The sequence below is a fragment of the Spermophilus citellus genome, assembly GCF_964194105.1.
Source record: "Spermophilus citellus genome assembly, chromosome: 11".
NCBI lineage: Eukaryota > Metazoa > Chordata > Mammalia > Rodentia > Sciuridae > Spermophilus > Spermophilus citellus.
This window is the reverse complement of record NC_138192.1, coordinates 5,869,071-5,882,106: the sequence shown is the minus strand read 5'-3', so window position 1 is coordinate 5,882,106 and position 13,036 is coordinate 5,869,071.

The following is a 13,036-nucleotide window of genomic DNA, read 5'->3' as shown; positions in this document are numbered from 1 at the left end:
ATAGATGTATTTGGAACTCTAAATCCAACACGGTTTGTGCTAGCTTCTTGAAACTTGACACAATAAAGTAGTTTCACGTTCTATCTCTATGTTTTGTTTCCTCTTGATGTAGCCCTAAGCTGTGACTGGCGAGAAACACTTTCATGGAAAGGGGTTGCCAGGCTTCCCAAAATTACGAATCTCCAGAAATCTCAGCAAATATTTTTTCACCCAAACAGGACGATACTTTCAGGTAATGATCAGTACACGAATGCGACTGGGTTCCCCAAATTTCGTTCTTCTATGTTGAAGCGTTCGTTTCCAATAACAGTTTGAATTTTTAGGTTTCACTCTGTTTTCTCCTATATTGATAGATGTATTTGGAACTCTAAATCCAACACGGTTTGTGCTAGCTTCTTGAAACTTGACAAAATAAAGTAGTTTCACATTCTATCTCTTCATTTTGTTTCCTCTTGATGTAGCCCTAAGCAGTGACTGGCGAGAAACACTTTCATTGAAAGGGGTTGCCAGGCTTCCCAAAATTACGAATCTGCAGAAATCTCAGCAAATATTTTTTCACCCAAACAGGATGATACTTTCAGGTAATGATTGGTACACGAAGGCGACTTGGTTTCCCAAATTTCATTCATCTATGTTGAGGCGTTCGTTTCCAGTAACAGTTTGAATTTTTAGGTTTCACTCTGTTTTCTCCTATATTGATAGATGTATTTGGAACTCTAAATCCAACACGGTTTGTGCTACCTTCTTGAAAGTTGACACAATAAAGTAGTTTCACGTTCTACCTCTATGTTTTGATTCCTCTTGATGTAGCCCTAAGCAGTGACAGGCGAGAAACACTTCCATGGAAAGGGGTTGCCAGGCTTCCCAAAATTACGAATCTCCAGAAATCTCAGAAAATATTTTTTCACCCAAACAGGACGATACTTTCAGGTAATGATCAGTACACGAATGCGACTGGGTTCCCCAAATTTCGTTCTTCTATGTTGAAGCGTTCGTTTCCAATAACAGTTTGAATTTTTAGGTTTCACTCTGTTTTCTCCTATATTGATAGATGTATTTGGAACTCTAAATCCAACACGGTTTGTGCTAGCTTCTTGAAACTTGACAAAATAAAGTAGTTTCACATTCTATCTCTTCATTTTGTTTCCTCTTGATGTAGCCCTAAGCAGTGACTGGCGAGAAACACTTTCATTGAAAGGGGTTGCCAGGCTTCCCAAAATTACGAATCTGCAGAAATCTCAGCAAATATTTTTTCACCCAAACAGGATGATACTTTCAGGTAATGATTGGTACACGAAGGCGACTTGGTTTCCCAAATTTCATTCATCTATGTTGAGGCGTTCGTTTCCAGTAACAGTTTGAATTTTTAGGTTTCACTCTGTTTTCTCCTATATTGATAGATGTATTTGGAACTCTAAATCCAACACGGTTTGTGCTACCTTCTTGAAAGTTGACACAATAAAGTAGTTTCACGTTCTACCTCTATGTTTTGATTCCTCTTGATGTAGCCCTAAGCAGTGACAGGCGAGAAACACTTCCATGGAAAGGGGTTGCCAGGCTTCCCAAAATTACGAATCTCCAGAAATCTCAGAAAATATTTTTTCACCCAAACTGGATGATACTTTCAGGTAATGATCAGTACACGAAGGCGACTGGGTTCCCCAAATTTCGTTCTTCTATGTTGAAGCGTTCGTTTCCAGTAACAGTTTGAATTTTTAGGTTTCACTCTGTTTTCTCCTATATTGATAGATGTATTTGGAACTCTAAATCCAACACGGTTTGTGCTAGCTTCTTGAAACTTGACACAATAAAGTAGTTTCACGTTCTATCTCTATGTTTTGATTCCTCTTGATGTAGCCCTAAGCAGTGACAGGCGAGAAACACTTCCATGGAAAGGGGTTGCCAAGCTTCCCAAAATTACGAATCTCCAGAAATCTCAGCAAATATTTTTTCACCCAAACTGGATGATACTTTCAGGTAATGATCAGTACACGAAGGCGACTTGGTTCCCCAAATTTCGTTCTTCTATGTTGAAGCGTTCGTTTCCAGTAACAGTTTGAATTTTTAGGTTTCACTCTGTTTTCTCCTATATTGATAGATGTTTGGAACTCTAAATCCAACACGGTGTGTGCTAGCTTCTTGAAACTTGACACAATAAATCAGTTTCACGTTCTATCTCTATGTTTTTATTCCTCTTGATGTAGCCCTAAGAAGTGACTGGCGAGAAACACTTCCATGGAAAGGGGTTGCCAGGCTTCCCAAAATTACGAATCTCCAGAAATCTCAGCAAATATTTTTTCACCCAAATTGGATGATACTTTCAGGTAATGATCAGCACACGAAGGCGACTTGGTTCCCCAAATTTCGTTCTTCTATGTTGAACCGTTCGTTTCCAGTAACAGTTTGAATTTTTAGGTTTCACTCTGTTTTCTCCTATATTGATAGATGTATTTGGAACTCTAAATCCAACACGGTTTGTGCTAGCTTCTTGAAACTTGACACAATAAAGTAATTTCACGTTCTATCTCTACGTTTTGTTTCCTCTTGATGTAGCCCTAAGCAGTGACTGGCAAGAAACACTTTCATGGAAAGGGGTTGCCAAGCTTCCCAAAATTACGAATCTCCAGAAATCTCAGCAAATATTTTTTCACCCAAACAGGATGATACTTTCAGGTAATGATCAGTACACTAAGGCGACTTGGTTCCCCAAATTTCATTCTTCTATGTTGAAGCGTTCGTTTCCAGTAACAGTTTGAATTTTTAGGTTTCACTCTGTTTTCTCCTATATTGATAGATGTATTTGGAACTCTAAATCCAACACGGTTTGTGCTAGCTTCTTGAAACTTGACACAATAAAGTAGTTTCACGTTCTATCTCTATGTTTTGTTTCCTCTTGATGTAGCCCTAAGCTGTGACTGGCGAGAAACACTTTCATGGAAAGGGGTTGCCAGGCTTCCCAAAATTACGAATCTCCAGAAATCTCAGCAAATATTTTTTCACCCAAACAGGACGATACTTTCAGGTAATGATCAGTACACGAATGCGACTGGGTTCCCCAAATTTCGTTCTTCTATGTTGAAGCGTTCGTTTCCAGTAACAGTTTGAATTTTTAGGTTTCACTCTGTTTTCTCCTATATTGATAGATGTATTTGGAACTCTAAATCCAACACGGTTTGTGCTAGCTTCTTGAAACTTGACAAAATAAAGTAGTTTCACATTCTATCTCTACATTTTGTTTCCTCTTGATGTAGCCCTAAGCAGTGACTGGCGAGAAACACTTTCATTGAAAGGGGTTGCCAGGCTTCCCAAAATTACGAATCTGCAGAAATCTCAGCAAATATTTTTTCACCCAAACAGGATGATACTTTCAGGTAATGATTGGTACACGAAGGCGACTTGGTTTCCCAAATTTCATTCATCTATGTTGAGGCGTTCGTTTCCAGTAACAGTTTGAATTTTTAGGTTTCACTCTGTTTTCTCCTATATTGATAGATGTATTTGGAACTCTAAATCCAACACGGTTTGTGATAGCTTCTTGAAAGTTGACACAATAAAGTAGTTTCACGTTCTATCTCTATGTTTTGATTCCTCTTGATGTAGCCCTAAGCAGTGACAGGCGAGAAAACTTCCATGGAAAGGGGTTGCCAGGCTTCCCAAAATTACGAATCTCCAGAAATCTCAGAAAATATTTTTTCACCCAAACTGGATGATACTTTCAGGTAATGATCAGTACACGAAGGCGACTGGGTTCCCCAAATTTCGTTCTTCTATGTTGAAGCGTTCGTTTCCAGTAACAGTTTGAATTTTTAGGTTTCACTCTGTTTTCTCCTATATTGATAGATGTATTTGGAACTCTAAATCCAACACGGTTTGTGCTAGCTTCTTGAAACTTGACACAATAAAGTAGTTTCACGTTCTATCTCTATGTTTTGATTCCTCTTGATGTAGCCCTAAGCAGTGACAGGCGAGAAACACTTCCATGGAAAGGGGTTGCCAAGCTTCCCAAAATTACGAATCTCCAGAAATCTCAGCAAATATTTTTTCACCCAAACTGGATGATACTTTCAGGTAATGATCAGTACACGAAGGCGACTTGGTTCCCCAAATTTCGTTCTTCTATGTTGAAGCGTTCGTTTCCAGTAACAGTTTGAATTTTTAGGTTTCACTCTGTTTTTTCCTATATTGATAGATGTATTTGGAACTCTAAATCCAACACGGTGTGTGCTAGCTTCTTGAAAATTGACACAATAAATCAGTTTCACGTTCTATCTCTATGTTTTTATTCCTCTTGACGTAACCCTAAGAAGTGACTGGCGAGAAACACTTCCATGGAAAGGGGTTGCCAGGCTTCCCAAAATTACGAATCTCCAGAAATCTCAGCAAATATTTTTTCACCCAAACAGGATGATACTTTCAGGTAATGATCAGTACACGAAGGCGACTTGGTTCCCCATATTTCGTTCTTCTATGTTGAGGCATTCGTTTCCAGTAACACTTTGATATTTTAGGTTTCACTCTGTTTTCCCCTATATTGATAGATGTATTTGGAACTCTAAATCCAACACGGTTTGTGCTAGCTGCTTGAAACTTGGCACAATAAAGTAGTTTCACGTTCTGTCTCTATGTTTTGTTTCCTCTTAATGTAGCCCTAAGCAGTGACAGGCGAGAAACACTTTCATGGAAAGGGGTTGCCAGGCTTCCCAAAATTACGAATCTCCAGAAATCTCAGCAAATATTTTTTCACCCAAACAGGATGATACTTTCAGGTAATGATCAGTACACTAAGGTGACTTGGTTCCCCACATTTCGTTCTTCTATGTTGAGGCGTTCGTTTCCAGTAACAGTTTGAATTTTTAGGTTTCACTCTGTTTTCTCCCATATTGATAGATGTATCTGGAACTCTAAATCCAACACGGTTTGTGCTAGCTTTTTGAAACTTGACACAATAAAGCAGTTTCACGTTCTATCTCTATGTTTTGTTTCCTCTTGATGTAGCCCTAAGCAGTGACTGGCGAGAAACACTTTCATGGAAAGGGGTTGCCAGGCTTCCCAAAATTACGAATCTGCAGAAATCTCAGCAAATATTTTTTCACCCAAACAGGATGATACTTTCAGGTAATGATTGGTACACGAAGGCGACTTGGTTCCCCAAATTTCGTTCTTCTATGTTGAAGCGTTCGTTTCCAGTAACAGTTTGAATTTTTAGGTTTCACTCTGTTTTCTCCTATATTGATAGATGTATTTGGAACTCTAAATCCAACACGGTTTGTGCTAGCTTCTTGAAACTTGACACAATAAAGTAGTTTCACGTTCTATCTCTACGTTTTGTTTCCTCTTGATGTAGCCCTAAGCAGTGACTGGCGAGAAACACTTTCATGGAAAGGGGCTGCCAGCCTTCCCAAAATTACGAATCTCCAGAAATCTCAGCAAATATTTCTTCACCCAAACAGGATGATACTTTCAGGTAATGATCAGTATACTAAGGCGACTTGGTTCCCCAAATTTCGTTCTTCTATGTTGAAGCGTTCGTTTCCAGTAACAGTTTGAATTTTTAGGTTTCACTCTGTTTTCTCCTATATTGATAGATGTATTTGGAACTCTAAATCCAACACGGTTTGTGCTAGCTTCTTGAAAGTTGACACAATAAAGTAGTTTCACGTACTATCTCTATGTTTGGATTCCTCTTGATGTAGACCTAAGCAGTGACAGGCGAGAAACACTTTCATGGAAAGGGGTTGGCAGGCTTCCCAAAATTACGAATCTCCAGAAATCTCAGCAAATATTTTTTCAGCCAAACTGGATGATACTTTCAGGTAACGATCAGTACACGAAGGCGACTTGGTTCCCCAAATTTCGTTCTTCTATGTTGAAGCGTTCGTTTCCAGTAACACTTTGAATTTTTAGGTTTCACTCTGTTTTCTCCTATATTGATAGATGTATTTGGAACTCTAAATCCAACACGGTTTGTGCTAGGTTCTTGAAACTTCACACAATAAAGTAGTTTCACGTTCTCTCTCTATGTTTTGTTTCCTCTTGATGTAGCCCCAAGTAGTGACAGGCGAGTAACACTTTCATGGAAAGGGGTTGCCAGGCTTCCCAAAATTACGAATCTCCAGAAATCTCAGCAAATATTTTTTCAGCCAAACTGGATGATACTTTCAGGTAACGATCAGTACACGAAGGCGACTTGGTTCCCCAAATTTCGTTCTTCTATGTTGAAGCGTTCGTTTCCAGTAACAGTTTGAATTTTTAGGTTTCACTCTGTTTTCTCCTATATTTATAGATGTATTTGGAACTCTAAATCCAACACGGTTTGTGCTAGCTTCTTGAAACTTGACACAATAAAGTAGTTTCACGTTCTGTCTCTATGTTTTGTTTCCTCTTAATGTAGCCCTAAGCAGTGACAGGCGAGAAACACTTTCATGGAAAGGGGTTGCCAGGCTTCCCAAAATTACGAATCTCCAGAAATCTCAGCAAATATTTTTTCACCCAAACAGGATGATACTTTCAGGTAATGATCAGTACACTAAGGTGACTTGGTTCCCCAAATTTCGTTCTTCTATGTTGAGGCGTTCGTTTCCAGTAACAGTTTGAATTTTTAGGTTTCACTCTGTTTTCTCCTATATTGATAGATGTATTTGGAACTCTAAATCCAAGACGGTTTGTGCTAGCTTTTTGAAACTTGACACAATAAAGCAGTTTCACGTTCTATCTCTACGTTTTGTTTCCTCTTGATGTAGCCCTAAGCAGTGACTGGCGAGAAACACTTTCATGGAAAGGGGTTGCCAGGCTGCCCAAAATTACGAATCTCCAGAAATCTCAGCAAATATTTTTTTCACCCAAACAGGATGATACTTTCAGGTAATGATCAGTACACGAAGGCGACTTGGTTCCCCAAATTTCGTTCTTCTATGTTGAAGCGTTCGTTTCCAGTAACAGTTTGAATTTTTAGGTTTCACTCTGTTTTCTCCTATATTGATAGATGTATTTGGAACTCTAAATCCAACACGGTTTGTGCTAGCTTCTTGAAACTTGACACAATAAAGTAGTTTCATGTTCTATCTCTACGTTTTGTTTCCTCTTGATGTAGCCCTAAGCAGTGACTGGCGAGAAACACTTTCATGGAAACGGGCTGCCAGGCTTCCCAAAATTACGAATCTCCAGAAATCTCAGCAAATATTTCTTCACCCAAACAGGATGATACTTTCTGGTAATGATCAGTATACTAAGGCGACTTGGTTCCCAAATTTTGTTCTTCTATGTTGAAGCGTTCGTTTCCAGTAACAGTTTGAATTTTTAGGTTTCACTCTGTTTTCTCCTATATTGATAGATGTATTTGGAACTCTAAATCCAACACGGTTTGTGCTAGCTTCTTGAATGTTGACACAATAAAGTAGTTTCACGTTCTATCTCTATGTTTTGATTCCCCTTGATGTAGCCCTAAGCAGTGACAGGCGAGAAACACTTTAATGGAAAGGGGTTGCCAGGCTTCCCAAAATTACGAATCTCCAGAAATCTCAGCAAATATTTTTTCACCCAAACTGGATGATACTTTCAGGTAATGATCAGTACACGAACGCGACTTGGTTCCCCAAATTTCGTTCTTCTATGTTGAAGCGTGCGTTTCCAGTAACAGTTTGAATTTTTAGGTTTCACTCTGTTTTCTCCTATATTGATAGATGTATTTGGAACTCTAAATCCAACACGGTTTGTGCTACCTTCTTGAAACTTGACACAATAAAGTAGTTTCACGTTCTATCCCTATGTTTTGATTCCTCTTGATGTAGCCCTAAGCAGTGACTGACGAGAAACACTTTCATGGAAAGGGGTTGCCAGGCTTCCCAAAATTACGAATGTCCAGAAATCTCAGCAAATATTATTTCAGCCAAACTGGATGATACTTTCAGGTAATGATCAGTATACGAAGGCGACTTGGTTCCCCAAATATCGTTCTTCTATTTTGAAGCGTTCGTTTCCAGTAACAGTTTGAATTTTTAGGTTTCACTCTGTTTTCTCCTATATTGATAGATGTATTTGGAACTCTAAATCCAACACGGTTTGTGCTAGCTTCTTGAAACTTGACACAATAAAGTAGTTTCACGTTCTATCCCTATGTTTTGATTCCTCTTGATGTAGCCCTAAGCAGTGACAGGCGAGAAACACTTTCATGGAAAAGGGTTGCCAGGCTTCCCAAAATTACGAATCTCCAGAAATCTCAGCAAATATTTTTTCACACAAACTGGATGATACTTTCAGGTAATGATCAGTACACGAAGGCGACTTGTTTCCCCAAATTTCGTTCTTCTATGTTGAAGCGTTCGTTTCCAGTAACAGTTTGAATTTTTAGGTTTCACTCTGTTTTCTCCTAATTGATAGATGTATTTGGAACTCTAAATCCAACACGGTTTGTGCTAGCTTCTTGAAACTTGACACAATAATGTAGTTTCACGTTCTATCTCTATGTTTTGTTTCCTCTTGATGTAGCCCTAAGAAGTGACAGGCCAGAAACTCTTCCATGGAAAGGGGTTGGCAGGCTTCCCAAAATTACGAATCTCCGGAAATATCAGCAAATATTTTTTCACCCAAACAGGATGATACTTTCAGGTAATGATCAGTACACGAAGGCGACTTGGTTCCCCAAATTTTGTTCTTCTATGTTGAAGCGTTCGTTTCCAGTAACAGTTTGAATTTTTAGGTTTCACTCTGTTTTCTCCTATATTGATAGATGTATTTGGAACTCTAAATCCAACACGGTTTGTGCTAGCTTCTTGAAACTTGACACAATAAAGTAGTTTCACGTTCTATCTCTATGTTTTGTTTCCTCTTGATGTAGCCCTAAGCAGTGACAGGCGAGAAACACTTCCATGGAAAGGGGTTGCCAGGCTTCCCAAAATTACGAATCTCCGGAAATATCAGCAAATATTTTTTCACCCAAACAGGATGATACTTTCAGGTAATGATCAGTACACGAAGGCGACTTGGTTCCCCAAATTTTGTTCTTCTATGTTGAAGCGTTCGTTTCCAGTAACAGTTTGAATTTTTAGGTTTCACTCTGTTTTCTCCTATATTGATAGATGTATTTGGAACTCTAAATCCAACACGGTTTGTGCTAGCTTCTTGAAACTTGACACAATAAAGTAGTTTCACGTTCTATCTCTATGTTTTGTTTCCTCTTGATGTAGCCCTAAGCAGTGACAGGCGAGAAACACTTCCATGGAAAGGGGTTGCCAGGCTTCCCAAAATTACGAATCTCCAGAAATCTCAGCAAATATTTTTTCACCCAAACTGAATGATACTTTCAGGTAATGATCAGTACATGAAGGCGACTTGGTTCCCCAAATTTCGTTCTTCTATGTTGAAGCGTTCGTTTCCAGTAACAGTTTGAATTTTTAGGTTTCACTCTGTTTTCTCCTATATTGATAGATGTATTTGGAACTCTAAATCCAACACGGTTTGTGCTAGCTTCTTGAAACTTGACACAATAAAGTAGTTTCATGTTCTATCCCTATGTTTTGATTCCTCTTTATGTATCCCTAAGCAGTGACTGGCGAGAAACACTTTCATGGAAAGGGGTTGCCAGGCTTCCCAAAATTACGAATGTCCAGAAATCTCAGCAAATATTATTTCAGCCAATCTGGATGATACTTTCAGGTATTGATCAGTATATGAAGGCGACTTGGTTCCCCAAATATCGTTCTTCTATTTTGAAGCGTTCGTTTCCAGTAACAGTTTGAATTTTTAGGTTTCACTCTGTTTTCTCCTATATTGACAGATGTATTTGGAACTCTAAATCCAACAAGGTTTGTGCTAGATTCTTGAAACTTGACAAAATAAAGTAGTTTCACGTTCTATCTCTATGTTTGGATTCCTCTTGATGTAGCCCTAAGCAGTGACAGGCGAGAAACACTTTCATGGAAAGGGGTTGCCAGGCTTCCCAAAATTACGAATCTCCAGAAATCTCAGCAAATATTTTTTCACACAAACTGGATGATAATTTCAGGTAATGATCAGTACACGAAGGCGACTTGGTTCCCCAAATTTCGTTCTTCTATGTTGAAGCGTTCGTTTCCAGTAACAGTTTGAATTTTTAGGTTTCACTCTGTTTTCTCCTATATTGATAGATGTATTTGGAACTCTAAATCCAACACGGTTTGTGCTAGCTTCTTGAAACTTGACACAATAAAGTAGTTTCACATTCTATCTCTACGTTTTGTTTCCTCTTGATGTAGCCCTAAGCAGTGACTGGCGAGAAACACTTTCATGGAAAGGGGCTGCCAGCCTTCCCAAAATTACGAATCTCCAGAAATCTCAGCAAATATTTCTTCACCCAAACAGGATGATACTTTCAGGTAATGATCAGTATACTAAGGCGACTTGGTTCCCCAAATTTCGTTCTTCTATGTTGAAGCGTTCGTTTCCAGTAACAGTTTGAATTTTTAGGTTTCACTCTGTTTTCTCCTATATTGATAGATGTATTTGGAACTCTAAATCCAACACGGTTTGTGCTAGCTTCTTGAAAGTTGACACAATAAAGTAGTTTCACGTACTATCTCTATGTTTGGATTCCTCTTGATGTAGACCTAAGCAGTGACAGGCGAGAAACACTTTCATGGAAAGGGGTTGGCAGGCTTCCCAAAATTACGAATCTCCAGAAATCTCAGCAAATATTTTTTCAGCCAAACTGGATGATACTTTCAGGTAACGATCAGTACACGAAGGCGACTTGGTTCCCCAAATTTCGTTCTTCTATGTTGAAGCGTTCGTTTCCAGTAACACTTTGAATTTTTAGGTTTCACTCTGTTTTCTCCTATATTGATAGATGTATTTGGAACTCTAAATCCAACACGGTTTGTGCTAGGTTCTTGAAACTTCACACAATAAAGTAGTTTCACGTTCTCTCTCTATGTTTTGTTTCCTCTTGATGTAGCCCTAAGCAGTGACAGGCGAGTAACACTTTCATGGAAAGGGGTTGCCAGGCTTCCCAATATTACGAATCTCCAGAAATCTCAGCAAATATTTTTTCAGCCAAACTGGATGATACTTTCAGGTAACGATCAGTACACGAAGGCGACTTGGTTCCCCAAATTTCGTTCTTCTATGTTGAAGCGTTCGTTTCCAATAACAGTTTGAATTTTTAGGTTTCACTCTGTTTTCTCCTATATTTATAGATGTATTTGGAACTCTAAATCCAACACGGTTTGTGCTAGCTTCTTGAAACTTGACACAATAAAGTAGTTTCACGTTCTGTCTCTATGTTTTGTTTCCTCTTAATGTAGCCCTAAGCAGTGACAGGCGAGAAACACTTTCATGTAAAGGGGTTGCCAGGCTTCCCAAAATTACGAATCTCCAGAAATCTCAGCAAATATTTTTTCACCCAAACAGGATGATACTTTCAGGTAATGATCAGTACACTAAGGTGACTTGGTTCCCCAAATTTCGTTCTTCTATGTTGAGGCGTTCGTTTCCAGTAACAGTTTGAATTTTTAGGTTACACTCTGTTTTCTCCTATATTGATAGATGTATTTGGAACTCTAAATCCAAGACGGTTTGTGCTAGCTTTTTGAAACTTGACACAATAAAGCAGTTTCACGTTCTATCTCTACGTTTTGTTTCCTCTTGATGTAGCCCTAAGCAGTGACTGGCGAGAAACACTTTCATGGAAACGGGCTGCCAGGCTTCCCAAAATTACGAATCTCCAGAAATCTCAGCAAATATTTCTTCACCCAAACAGGATGATACTTTCTGGTAATGATCAGTATACTAAGGCGACTTGGTTCCCAAATTTTGTTCTTCTATGTTGAAGCGTTCGTTTCCAGTAACAGTTTGAATTTTTAGGTTTCACTCTGTTTTCTCCTATATTGATAGATGTATTTGGAACTCTAAATCCAACACGGTTTGTGCTAGCTTCTTGAATGTTGACACAATAAAGTAGTTTCACGTTCTATCTCTATGTTTTGATTCCCCTTGATGTAGCCCTAAGCAGTGACAGGCGAGAAACACTTTAATGGAAAGGGGTTGCCAGGCTTCCCAAAATTACGAATCTCCAGAAATCTCAGCAAATATTTTTTCACCCAAACTGGATGATACTTTCAGGTAATGATCAGTACACGAAGGCGACTTGGTTCCCCAAATTTCGTTCTTCTATGTTGAAGCGTTCGTTTCCAGTAACAGTTTGAATTTTTAGGTTTCACTCTGTTTTCTCCTATATTGATAGATGTATTTGGAACTCTAAATCCAACACGGTTTGTGCTAGCTTCTTGAAACTTGACACAATAAAGTAGTTTCACGTTCTATCTCTATGTTTTGTTTCCTATTGATGTAGCCCTAAGCAGTGACAGGCGAGAAACACTTTCATGGAAAAGGGTTGCCAGGCTTCCCAAAATTACGAATCTCCAGAAATCTCAGCAAATATTTTTTCACACAAACTGGATGATACTTTCAGGTAATGATCAGTACACGAAGGCGACTTGTTTCCCCAAATTTCGTTCTTCTATGTTGAAGCGTTCGTTTCCAGTAACAGTTTGAATTTTTAGGTTTCACTCTGTTTTCTCCTAATTGATAGATGTATTTGGAACTCTAAATCCAACACGGTTTGTGCTAGCTTCTTGAAACTTGACACAATAATGTAGTTTCACGTTCTATCTCTATGTTTTGTTTCCTCTTGATGTAGCCCTAAGAAGTGACAGGCCAGAAACTCTTCCATGGAAAGGGGTTGGCAGGCTTCCCAAAATTACGAATCTCCAGAAATCTCAGCAAATATTTTTTCACCCAAACAGGATGATAATTTCAGGTAATGATCAGTACACTAAGGCGACTTGGTTCCCCAAATTTCGTTCTTCTATGTTGAAGCGTTCGTTTACAGTAACAGTTTGAATTTTTAGGTTTCACTCTGTTTTCTCCTATATTGATAGATGTATTTGGAACTCTAAATCCAACACGGTTTGTGCTAGCTTCTTGAAACTTGACACAATGAAGTAGTTCACGTTCTATCTCTATGTTGTGTTTCCTCTTGATGTAGCCCTAAGCAGTGACAGGC